This window comes from Canis lupus, chromosome 4, assembly GCF_011100685.1.
Source record: "Canis lupus familiaris isolate Mischka breed German Shepherd chromosome 4, alternate assembly UU_Cfam_GSD_1.0, whole genome shotgun sequence".
NCBI classification, from domain to species: Eukaryota; Metazoa; Chordata; class Mammalia; order Carnivora; family Canidae; genus Canis; species Canis lupus.
Window position 1 is genome coordinate 9,474,776 of NC_049225.1, and position 13,096 is coordinate 9,487,871.

General features: G+C 43.5%; 1 protein-coding gene and 1 long non-coding RNA gene across 4 annotated transcripts in view; both read right to left on the reverse strand.

Moving 5' to 3' along the window:
- GALNT2 (polypeptide N-acetylgalactosaminyltransferase 2) overlaps positions 1-13,096 on the reverse strand; it is a 191,132-nt gene that overhangs the window by 41,504 nt on the left and 136,532 nt on the right. The window lies entirely within an intron of this gene.
- LOC119871446 lies at positions 11,294-12,646 on the reverse strand. The gene is made up of 2 exons (XR_005357803.1): positions 12,192-12,646; positions 11,294-11,529 (listed from the first exon to the last, which is right to left on the reverse strand). It is a non-coding gene; the product is annotated as an uncharacterized LOC119871446 (long non-coding RNA).

The window sequence follows — 13,096 nt, forward strand, 5'->3', positions numbered from 1 at the left end:
TCCAGAAAAGTGCATGGGCAGCCCAGGTGGCTCAGCGGTTTATAGCCCAGGGCGTGGTCCTGGAGGTCCAGGATGGAGTCCCATGTCAGGCTCTGTGCCTGTGTCTCTGCTCCTCTCTCTCTCTGTGTGCCTCTCATGAATGAATAAATAAAATCTTAAAAAAAAAAAGTTGTGCACATCTTTTGTCACATTTATTCCTAACATTCCTACATTCTGCTTCCTATAAAGAGTGGGGTCTGCTAACAGGCTGGTGTGGTGCTTGATTTCGCAGGTGGATGTTGTGCTTGGCAACCTCACTGGGCTCTCTTCTTGGTTCTGACAGTGTGTAGGTTCTCTTGGATTTTCCACTAATCAATTCACCCACATTTTGTCCTTTTCTTTCCCATTTCTTGTATATATTATGCTTCTTTTCTTGGTAAGGCAGTGATTATGGACTGCAACATAACATGCGATTTTAAAAAATGAGGTAGAGAACATCCCTGCCTCCAACCCATCTTTAATCTAATCACAATTTTCATCATTAAGCATAATGTTTGTTGTGGATGTTTTATAGATGCCTTTCATCTGGTTAGGGAAATTCCCTTGTTAAGTGCCACATTTTACTGATTTTTCCCCTCTTCCATCTAATAAATTGGTCATATAGCTTTTCTTTATTTTTTAAAAAAGATTGTATTTATTTATTTTAGAGAGAGAGAGAGAACACCTGCATGTGTGCTAGCGGGGGGAGGGGCAGAGGGAGAGAGAGAATCCTAAACAGGCTCCAATGCTGAGTATGGAGCCCAAGATGCAGGCAGGGCTTGATCTCGAGCCTGAAATCATGACCTGAGCTGAAACCAAGAGTCAGATGCTCAACCGAGTCACCCAGACACCCCTAGCTTTGCTTCTTTAATCCACTGAGAAGGTCAACTGTATTCATACAGTTTCTGTTGCTCAGTCATTCTTGTAGTCCTAAAATAAACTCTAACTGGCTATGATTTTTTTTAAAATATTAGATTTTTGAGTATTTTGTTAAGATCTTTTGAATATATAACCATAGCTGTGATTGGTCTACGAGTTTCTGCTCTTATACCTTCCTTTTCCAATTTCATAGCAAGGTATTCCTGCCTTCGTGAAGCACACTGGGTAGCTTTCCTTCATTTCTTTTTTTTTTTTTTTAATTTTTATTTATTTATGACAGTCACAGAGAGAGAGAGAGAGAGGCAGAGACACAGGCAGAGGGAGAAGCAGGCTCCATGCACCGGGAGCCCGATGTGGGACTCGATCCCGGGTCTCCAGGATCGCGCCCTGGGCCAAAGGCAGGCGCCAAACCGCTGCGCCACCCAGGGATCCCCCTTTCCTTCATTTCTATTCTTTAAACTGGCTTGTGTATACAACACTTGAGTAAACCTGTGTAAACCCACTTGAGCCTTGTCAGTTTGGGGAAGGCAAACTTTTTATTGCTGATGGCTTGTATGTATGTATGTATGTATTTATTTTTTTTTTAAAGATTTTATTTATTTATTCATGAGAGAGAGAGAGAGAGAAAGAGAGAGAGGCAGACACAGGCAGAGGGAGAAGCAGGCTCCATGCAGGGAGCCTGATGTGGGACTCGATCCCAGGACTGCAGGATCATGCCCTGGGCAGAAGGCAGGTGCTAAACCGCTGAGCCATCCAGGGATTCCCCCATGGCTTGTATTTATTAATATTTTTTATTTCTTGAGTGATTCTGGTAATTTCCCTGTTCCTAAAAAACTATCCATTCCATGTAAGTTTGTCACCTCTATTTGCATAAAAGTGTACTTACTATTTTCTTATGGTCTTTACAAGCTTTACTGTATCTATAATAATGTCTGTGCTTTTTTCCTAATATTATTTAATGATGGTTTTTCTTTATTTGATTCATCAGTATTCTTGGAGATTCCTATTTTTTGAAGATCAAGCTTTAAATAATCCTGCCTATTTTGTGATTTACTAGTTCATTAAATTTTTCTTTATCCTGCATTGTCCTTCCTTCTGCTATTGAGGTTTTAACTTCAACGGGGTAAATTTACTCCCACCTTCTTGAGTCACAGAGTGGGCCTGGGTTACCCTACGGAAAAAACAGGTGCCTTCAAATCCAATCAAATTCTACAGATGAGAAACAAAGACAGCTCTGTCCTCAACCAAGAGGAGGGTAGGGTGAAATGGGGAGACGTGGCCTGAGGTGTAATGATTAGCTTTTCAACGAAGTGGCACATATCACCATCCTATGCCAAAGTACACACCGAGGGCCCAGCCCTGGGGCGACAGGGCCACAAAGGGAGCCCTGGGGTTGCTCTGAGCACACTGTCCCCACAGACCCAGTGCCTGAAAGCGTCAGCCTCCACGCACCCCTGCCGGCCGGGTGAGACAAACCAGGAGAATGTGTGAGGCTCAAGCTCAGACAGCAAGGCCAGGACGTTTCAAAACCCTCGAAGCAGATTCTGTTGCTTTCCAGCCCCTTTGCTGGCTGCTTGTGTTTGGAGACGTGTGTGTGTGTGTGTGTGTGTGTGTGTGTGTAGGGATGTTAACACCCAGGACTCTGGAAGGAAGGCTCTGAACAGCAGGTGACCCCAAGAGGCCCGAATGCACATTTGTCCCCTTTGCTCACCCACAGAGACCATGTGCATGATTTCCATTTCAAAGGGAAGAAAGGGCGGGTCTGTTGCTTGCCTGCATTCTGGCAGCCTGAGGGACACAGCTGTCCCCACGTGACCTGGCATTTCCCATATAAGCTGTACAGCCGGGGCACCTGCCAGGCTGGGGCCAACCAGGGTGCAGGCACCTGCTGGACACATGCTCTTCAACTCAAGATGCCAAAGGATCTGGGGGGCAGGGCAGCTGCCCTGGCATGGACTCCTGATCACAAGGTCCAGACAGTTCGTGTCAGACTCTCAGAAGGGAGTACTAAAATGCAAATACCTTGGCCCCGCCCACCTAAGGAGGTCTGAGTGATGCCTGAGATTCTGATTTTAGAAGATCCCCTTTTCCCCAGGTGAAGATGATGCAGGTTGTTCTTGGGCCTCATTTTCAGAAGCTTTGCAGAAGACTGTGGGACAACGGGTCTCCGACACAGAGCTGTGAGGAGCTCTGGAATTATACACCCAATTCTGGTATGGACCACATAGCACAAAGGTTAAAAACCACTTCTCTAAAAGATCTTGGTTTCCCAATCCCCCTCCACCTCAACCTGAGTCCCAGTGTCCACCATGTAAGGACCCCGCCAGTGCTGCGTTCCTCACGCTCTACCACGGCTGTGAAGCCTGACACTTAGAGTCAAGTCTGAGGCCTTTGGACTAAGGCCCTGACACATCCAGGGTCCCGGGAACGAGCCCCAGCCCATATGTGAAGTCTGGACACACTATAAGAGGTGGGATGTACTTGAAACAGGCTGTCCCTCGACCTTTAGAGCATGAAGAGCATTTATAGGCCAGACTGGGTGGGATGCCTCCCTCACCCCCAGGCGCTTCCTCTCTGGCCGCCCACAGACAATCAGCCTCCCATGGCCAAGTTCACGGTGTGTTTTGCTGTGGAGTTCGAGGAAGGCTGCACAGACCATGGCATGGAAGGGCTGTTGGAAATGGAACAGAAGGAAAAATTCAAAGGGAAGAAAAAAAAGAAGAAGAAAGCTAACTAGCTGTTGTATGGTGTTCATTTAATTAAAACACACTCTGAATAATCCTCCAGCGATCATGGCACAATATTCCACCTAATCAACTAATTTCTGATCAGTCCTAATAGCTAGAAAGCTTATTCTACGGAGGTCTCTTAAAGCTGAAGAGAACCAAATCCTGAGACATTTAAGAACCCATCTGAAATTAAGCTTCTTAAAAATCTAGTTGGCAGGAGATTTGAATAAGCCCCATTAATCACCATGGGTTTGTCTTGCTTTGAAATTATTAGTCTAAAACAGCTCTCTTGAATTCTGCAGGTTCTTGTATCCTGCACTTCATATGAAATAGGAGCCATGTCCTCAAACAAAATATTTATCCTCACTGTGGCACGGGAAACTCAAGCCAGTCTTATTGACCACACTCCCTGTGAAGTCCTCTGATGCCCCTGGAAAGCCAGGGGTTCCAGAAACAAAAGCACACACACCCCTGGGGCAGGAGGGCAGATGACGCACCAACACACACTTCACGCTCAGCACCAGCCACAGCAAAGGGCACCCGGGATCCACAGGCGTTCTCCTCCCGGGAAAGGAAAACAGTAGGTTTCTACCTGCTGCCTGCAGCAGGTACCATGTGATGGAATAAAACTCTTCTTTCATTCAAAGGGCATCATCTACCCTTCACTGCCTCCAGTTTTACAGGCACTAAATTTTAACTGAAAACTTTTTCAGGAGTCAAGAGTTATTGAAAGTTGCAGAAATGACAGCCCTGGATGAAGCCATCTGAGCTTCATAAAGCATCCAAGGACACTTCAGCCATCCACTCAGGTCACCATTCTGGTGGGGTCAGTGCAGAGATGGAAAGTGCAGGACTTCAAACTTTCCTTCCTCCTGATGCCAGGGAAAAGGTTGTCCCCTCTGGAGGGAAGTCCATGCTGCTTATCAGACAATAAGAACCATATGCTCCATTTCTTGCCCCTTACCTATTCCCCTGGGCCACGAGGCACCAACTGTCCTGCTCAACGATACCACCTCTGTTTCCAAGTTGCCAAAGATTGAGTTTTTATTTTCAGTGCTCCGTGAAGAGATGTGCTTTTATTTTATCTGCTCCCTACTGTCTTGAAGTGGCCAATCCTTAAGAGTATCCCTTTTGGGGATTATCCAGGCAGTGGGCTTTCTTTTCTGCCCTGGATCTTTCTTTTTCAGCTGTGGCCTCAAAATAATGGAGTCTGGGTGGCCACTGAGCAGCAGTTCTGACTTTTCAAACTTGGTAGGAGAAAGCGACGTGCCGTCAAGGATGGTGTTTGAAGGGACCACTTCTTTCAAATATATAGTTAATTGCTCTCTGTTGTTGACTGTCATATACAGATAACGTTTCACATAACGATCCTATGACTAGCAACTGAAGACTGCACCAGATCCCTTTGCTTGTAAGGATGAAGGCAGACAGCTCGTTCTGTCACTGGACAAGTGTAAAAGGGGAGCCTGGGTGGCTCGGTTGGTTAAGCATCTGCCTTTGGCTCAGGTCATGATCTTAAGAGTCCTGGGACTGAGCCCCAATTGGGCTCCCTGCTCAGTAGGGGGTCTGCTTCTTCTCCCTTTTTCCCCCTCTCTGCCACTTATGCTCTCTCTTTTATACTCTCACATAAATAAATACAATCTTAAAAAAAAAAAAAAAGGGTAAAGAATGTAACCTTGAGGGACGCCTGGGTGGCTCAGAGGTTGAGCATCTGCCTTTGGCTCAGGGTGTCATCCTGGAATCCCGGGATCAAGACCCACATCAGGCTCCCTGTGAGGAGCCTGCCTCTCTCCCTCTACCTATGTCTCTGCCTCTCTCTCTCTGTGTCTCTCATGAATAAATAAATAAAATCTTAAAAAAAAAAAAAGAATGTAACCTTGAAAGAGAAGATTCACTATTTTAATTGCTCCTCTGGCCCTAGTCTATCGGTGTTCCATATAGAGAACCAGACACCCAGTGTTGGTCTTGACATGTCTTATGCATATTTTTTCCAACCAATGTCAGGATAATTTGTTTGGTTCCCTAATCCTTGGTTCATGTTAAATGTAACAGCAATTCTGGAATCTCGGGAAAAATCATCAACTTCTAGATTATGACAGAATGGCATATTATGGTAAAGAATGATAAGGTTTGGGATCCCTGGGTGGCGCAGCGGTTTGGCGCCTGCCTTTGGCCCAGGGCGTGATCCTGGCTGGAGACCCCGGATCGAATCCGTCGGGCTCCCGGTGCATGGAGCCTGCTTCTCCCTCTGCCTATGTCTCTGCCTCTCTCTCTCTCTCTCTCTGTGTGACTATCATAAAATAAATAAAAATTTAAAAAAAGTAAAAAAAAAAAAAAAAAGAATGATAAGGTTTTTTAACATATCCGGACACCGACAGTTACTACATTTTACGTTCAGTCCTTCTGACTCTACGATTCTGTGGGATGCCTCTAGGCACACCTGAAGAAAGATACATCCTTCTCATTAACGCAAAAACCACCCTCTCTTGTCTTGTTCCTTTCTGCCGGATTTTGCTTTGGGTGAATTGCCAAGCCCCTGAGGTAAATCCTGAATGCCTCAAGACAAACTCATTTTCCCAACCTCAGTCATGGTCACAAATAGCCATGACTTAGTTCTAGTCCAGGGATTACAACAGTCTGCTGGGCAGACTTCCAGAAAAGTAATAAGCCACTAAAGAAAAGAGCATTTTTGACCCCTTGACTTCCTGTCTTCAAAGTGATTGTGATGCATGGAGCTACAGCAGCCTTTTTACAACCAGAAGGCAAAGAGGATGAGGCTGAAAAAAATGCTGACTATGGCGGTGAGGACAGTTCTCGGTTCAGCAGAAGCAACTCTTAGAGGAGTTACCTCCTTGTTAAATAATTCAATAAAATGTCTTTCTTTTTTTTTTTTTTTTAAAGATTTTATTTATTCATTAGAGACAGAGAAAGAGGCAAAGACATAGGCAGAGGGAAAAGTAGGCTCTCTGTGGGGAGCCTGATGTGGGGCTCGATCCCAGGATCCTGAGATCATGACCTGAGTGCTCGCTTCGGCAGCACATATACTGAGATCATGACCTGAGCCAAAGGCAGATGCTCAACCACTGAGCCACCCAGGTGCCCCAATAAAATGTCTTTTTTGCTTAAAGTATCCTGACACAGCACAAGAAATGAACACAATCAGAATACTAAACAGAAAACTATAAAACAGCATATAAGAGTCTTAAAAAAAGACATGCCCAAGAATTCTGTGCATTGTGAATTTACCATTCGTGTACAAAGGGAGTGGAAAGTAATTCTTAGGATGAGCAAGCCCACGGAGCACTTCAGTTACCTGACTGCCTGAAAATATGTTTGAAGATCTACTCTAAAATAAATAAACTTAGAAAAATAAATAAAACCAAGATTCAACTTCTGGGAAAATATGGTAGGACTTGTGAAAAATACTTCAGTAGTAGGATCATAACAGGCTTGTGTAAATATGGTGGCGCAAACAAAAAACTGCTTAAAAAATCATTATATGAAATATAATTAAATGATGATATAAAAGAACAATAATCTGTGTCAAATTCCAGGTAAATCAACAAAACCAGAAAGTGAGGAGAAAGTAAAAGCTTATTAATTCATCACCTGGAAATATGTATGATTCTATTCTTGGCATTAAACCAGTACTCCTTTAATTTCAGTGTTTTTGCTGAAGTTTTATAAACACAAAAAGGTGCAACTAGTTGACTCCTATGTGGGAAACAAGCTCTCTTAGCCACAGGAGGGAAAAATAATGGACAAAACAGAAGACCAACAAGTAAAACATGACATATTTTCCACGTGACAGAGGAAAGAAAGCGGTGCAAAAAGCAGGCATGAGAAAAACAGAATGACATGAAAAAACCAGAGAACAGATCCCACCATGAAAACGGCAGGGCATTCTCTTACACTTCAGACCATCAGGTTGGCCTAAACATAAAAATACAGTACTAGTTGCTTACAAAAGACAAATCTTAATAAAAATGACACTAACACAAAAAGAAAACTAACAGAAGACAAAAATAGGGATGCATGGGTGGCTCAGTGGCTGAGCGTCTGCCTTTGGCTCAGGGCATGATCCCAGATTCTAGGATCGAGTCCCACATCAGGCTTCCTGCATATAGCCTGCTTCTCTATCTGCCTGTGTCTCTGTCTCTGTCTCTCTCTCTCTCATGAATAAATAAAATCTTAAAAAAGAGAGATGAAAATATATCAAGAATGTGTAGAATAAAGTAGAAAATTAACACTATAAAAAGTAAGATGTATGGCCAAACAGGAAGACATTGGATGCAATACCAGAGGGTAATTTTTTGTTAATAAAGGTATAATCCATCATGAATACATAATTTCTAGGTACCAAATCAGAGTAGTCTCACATATCAAGCAAATACTCTTAGAAATAAGCAGAAATTGGGGCACCTGGGTGGCTCAGTGATTGAGCATCTACCTTTGGCTCAGGTCATGATCCTGGGGTCCTGGAATCGAGTCCCACATTGGGCTCCCAGTAGGAAGCCTGCTTTTCCCTCTGCCTATGTCTCTGCCTCTCTCTCTGTGTGTCTCTCTCATGAATAAATAAATAAAATTTTAAAAAAGGGCAGCCTGGGTGGCTTAGTGGTTTAGCGCCACCTCCAGCCCAGGGCATGATCCTGGAGACCCGGGATCAAGTCCCACGTCAGGCTCCCCGCATGGAGCCTGCTTCTCCCTCTGCCTGTGTCTCTCATAAATAAATCTTTAAGATAAATTAATTAATTAAATAAAATAAAAAAGAAGCAAAAACTTGGATCAAGAGGTTCTGAATGCAATTAACCCGTTTAACAGGTAAATTTTGAACTTTGAAACAATGATACTATTAGCCTTAAAAAAAATCCGATATTTATAGAAATGAGAAGGAAAGATTGAAGCCTCTGGAGTCAGGCTGCAGTAGTTTGACTCTACTATTCATGAGTTATGCAACCTGGGGATTCTGTTTCGTCCTATATAAAACCACAATACCAAAAGGGGCACGTATTTCAGAGTTCTTGCCAGAAAGGCCTGTGAGGTGCTTAGCAGAGCATCAGGGAACAAGACACTCCACTGCAGGCAACTACCCCGGCTGTCATGCATCTCACATCACAAATAAAGCCCTTTGTGTCCTCCAGGTCAAACTATTACGTTGTAATGCCTGACTACACCACAATAAAGTGAAAAAAAGAGAAAAAAAGATCCAAAAGAAAAGGACTTAAGTTTAAACGAGTAAAAAAGAAAAAAAAATCAATTTCTTATAATTTTGATACTCTCTGAATTAAGCAAGGTATTAGAAAAGAATCCAAAAGTAGAATTCCAGACAGAGTGAGGAATAACAGTATTCTGGTCATTTAAGAGGAGGTTTGAAATTACAATGCTACGTTTCATAATAGGGGAAATTCAGTCAAAGCGAAACAAATGTTAACAGACAAAAAGTAAACATTCAGTTCTAATTGGGGGGGGGGAGAAGAGGGAAGAAAATATAAAATAACATAGGCTGACATGAATATGCTAGAAAATAGATAAATCTTAGAATTCACCTATAATCCTAGCACTTGGTTCCCAAGGATGAAAGGAAGAAAGAGTAAAGGACAAAGAGGAAAAAGTGAAAAAACCCAGAGAGACAAACCCCTGGCATTTCTAAGCAGTGAAGAGATTTAAGTGCATATGCACAAAACTCACGCCAATACATTTGAAAATCGAGTGAAACTTATCATCTTCTGGGAAGATATAAATTATCAAAATTAATTCAAATACAACACAGACAAACCTACCATATGTCCACATCCACGAGAGAATTTTTAAAAGTCATTAAAGGACCACTGTGAGTAAAACAAAAACAGCTCTGGGTTTAGATGACTTTTATAGTGAATTTCAGGAAACAATTTCTTTGTAAAGAAGTTTTTCTAAAGCATCCTTTTTTTTTTTTCTTAAAGACGATTGTTCTAACATTCATTTTACAAAGCTAGCATAAACATGAAACCAAAGCCAGATGAAGGGAGGGGAGGGAGGGAGGGAGAGAAAGCACAGATAATTTCAATGAATCTTAATCCAAAACCCAAAATAAAATAGTAGCCAAACTCAGCAATATATGGAATACATTCTGGAAGATTCTCAGAACCAAGTAATACAGTGACATTTAAAACAGGACTTCCTTTCAAATGAGTGGGCAAAAAAAGGTTATTCAAAAATATTCACCCAACACTGTTTGCATTAAAACTGAAAAGAAACAATCTCTCCTTCCATCACCAGAGGACTAGCTAAATAAACATAAAATGGAATATATAAAGCCATTAAAAATGAAAGCTATATTTAAAATGTTTCCTATGGATCAATGAGTGAAAAAAAGTAGAATGCCAAACAGCAAATATAGAAATATATTTTTATATAATTACATGCATCTATCGGAGGATAATATAAGAGACGGATCAGGAAGGGCATCGACAAGAATGCTAATGCTTGTCCCTGCCTACTGAGATTTTTCAGATGGGGTTAAATTCCTTTTAATTCTTTAGATAATTTCCTTTTGGGGGGAGTGATATATAGCAAATGTGTATCTACTTTTTATTTTTTTATTTATTTTTTTTTAAAGATTTTTTTTTTTAAGATTTTATTTATTTATTCGTAGAGATGCAGAGAGAGAGAGAGAGAGAGAGAGGCAGAGACACAGGCAGAGGGAGAAGCAGGCTCCACGCAGAGAGCCTGACGCGGGACTCGATCCAGGGTCTCCAGATCACGCCCCGGGCTGCAGGCGGGCTTTTTAAAAGCTACTGTCAAAAGAAAAAGAAACTGGAGACTCCTGGGTGGCTCAGTGGGTCTGGGATGGAGTCCCAACTGTGCTCCCCGCAGGGAGCCTGCTTCTCCCTCTGCCTCTCTCTGTGTCTCCAACGAATAGGTGAATAAAATGTTTAAAAAAAAAATCTTAAGAGGATTTAAAAAAAAGAAAAACTGTTTAAGAAATTAGGTATTTTTTGAGGAGGTCTGATACAAGCTGTCCTATGTAAGGTAGAACAAATTCTTCTGGGTGGATCACTGTCCATTTAGAAATGGACAGATTTTAGAGATTTTTCAGCTATCATTTGCTTAAGATACCGTTTGCCAATGACAGGAGGGGGCATCGTCGTCACCATCACTATCAGCACTGTCATCCGTGTCTTGCCCTGAGCTCCTCAGGGTTGGTGCTGTTTACATCACAGAATGGACAAATCCTAGGACCCTCTTCCCCTTGGAGGCCATGATAAAAGCATGTTCAGATGACGACACCACCATGCACTGGTGGGCATCTCTTTACAAATGGGATTCTGGAGATGACAGTGCCAACTGAGTCACTGCATAAAGGGAGCCACCAAGTGAGATCCGGTTCTGCCCACTGGGCAAGTGGTGGACGGTGAGTTACAGAGAATACCAGGAGCTGCATTAGGTGCTAATCTGCAGGGGAAATCTCCAGGTAACTCCAGAAGCATTCCAGGAGACTGAACTGGTTAGAGATTATTCCTAGGGTCTCTATTCTTCTCTATGACCTCTCTTCCACCATCTAATATACCTGAGAGTGAATACATCTGATAACTTGGGTTGTCTTAATCTCGAGCTATGTTAATGCAGGAGAAGTAGGCTCTGGTCCCTCTAGGGCTAGCTGCAATTCATCATGTGTGGCAGCAGGATGACATTTACTTTGCTACTCTTCTTTATTTACCTACCAGGAGTCCATAATTCCTAATCTACATTTCCAAGGTTTGAAACTCTCAAAAAAAAAAAAAAAAAAAAAAAAAAAAACCTCAGATCATATTTCGTGGCAAAACCTGAGCCCATCTGAATTCATTTGGCAGTAAAACCTGACCCCAACTGAGGTCTATCAGCTTCATCCATCTCACTTCGTGTGAATGTTCATTAAGTTTTCCTGCAAAAAATATTAGCATTTAATTACAAGATATTGCCCCGGAATTAAGGATATTATGTAATAAATCTAAGTAATATCTATCTAAAGTGAAAAAAATCTGAGTTCTTCAGGAGTTTAAGTGAGGGACTAGGGAGCCGTATGATCACAGATGGTCTCTATCCCCAAGAAGCTTACTAAATGTCGGAAGAAAGAATATGTGAGCTCTGAAACAAGGGAGCCCCTCCAGCACACAGTGGGGATGGTGAAGGGCTGTGGGTGTAGGTCATCTGAGGGCACTGATCCCTGGGCATGGGGCCAGTCGGAGGTGGCCCTTTGGAAGAAGCAAGGTGAGCTGTGTCTTGAAGGATGAGCAGGGGGAGGAGGCAGGGCCAGCTGCTGTGGGATGCTGAGGCAAGGCCAGGAGGGCGGATTTGGCTTGCTGAGGTCTTCTGTTGTTTCTTGCATGGGAAGGAGCAGGGAGGAGGGGTGTTTGGGGAGGTGGGTCTGAGTGATGGGCCTAGGCCCCTGAGGGGGGCACTTGCAGCAATTTGGGGGGTGGTGGGGAGCCAGGGACTGGAGTGAGAGTGGTGTGGAGAGGAAGGAGCTGCTTTGAAAGGAATGCCAGAAGAGAAAGGCACTCTAAGCCCCACAGGCCGTCCCTAGTCCCACAGGCCCACACATACCAGGCAACCTGGACCAGAAGGCAGGGCCCTGCTTTTCTTCTAGCTCAGAACACACACAGGGCTTCTTCAGCGCCAATACGCAGCCCCTGGATGGGAGTATCAAAAACATGAACTACCTTGGCCTTTGTACTTAATGCAAGAGCATATAAAAAGCATTTATCAACCATAAAAAAGGTGCTGGTTTCAGGGTCACAGTGTAGGTACCAGAGGAAATTCAGCAGTCACCATAAAGGAGAGAAAGTCCATGAAGAACAAACCTATTAAGCCATTCTGGTGATCAGAAATATCTCCATGCTTACTAACACACATTCAGGGATGGGGAACAGAATGGTCATCAATATCACAGAGAACTGCTTTGAAATCCCAAATGTGGGGGCCCCTGGGTGGCTCAGTGGTTTAGTGTCTGCCTTTGGCTCAGGTCGTGATCCCGGGGTCCTGGCATCGAGTCCCACATCGGGCTCCCTGTTCAGTGGGGAGCCTCCTTCTCCCTTTATCTGTGCCTCTGCCTCTGTGTGTCCCTCATGAATACATAAAATCTTTTTTAAAAAGTCCAAAATGGGGATCCCTGGGTGGCGCAGCGGTTTGGCGCCTGCCTTTGGCCCAGGGCGCGATCCTGGAGACCCAGGATCGAATCCCACATCGGGCTCCGGTGCATGGAGCCTGCTTCTCCCTCTGCCTGTGTCTCTGCCTCTCTCTCTCTCTGTGACTATCATAAATAAATAAAAATTTAAAAAAAAAAAAAGTCCAAAATGTGTAACTTCTACCCAGGCTTGTGCTCTGAATTTCAGATCTACTGCCCACTTGACCCTTCCTTCCACTCGGATGGAAAGTTCCATCCTAGTCCCTACAGCAAGGCTTCCCTACCCACAGCTGATGTTCATGCAGCGCCTACCACATGCCGAGGA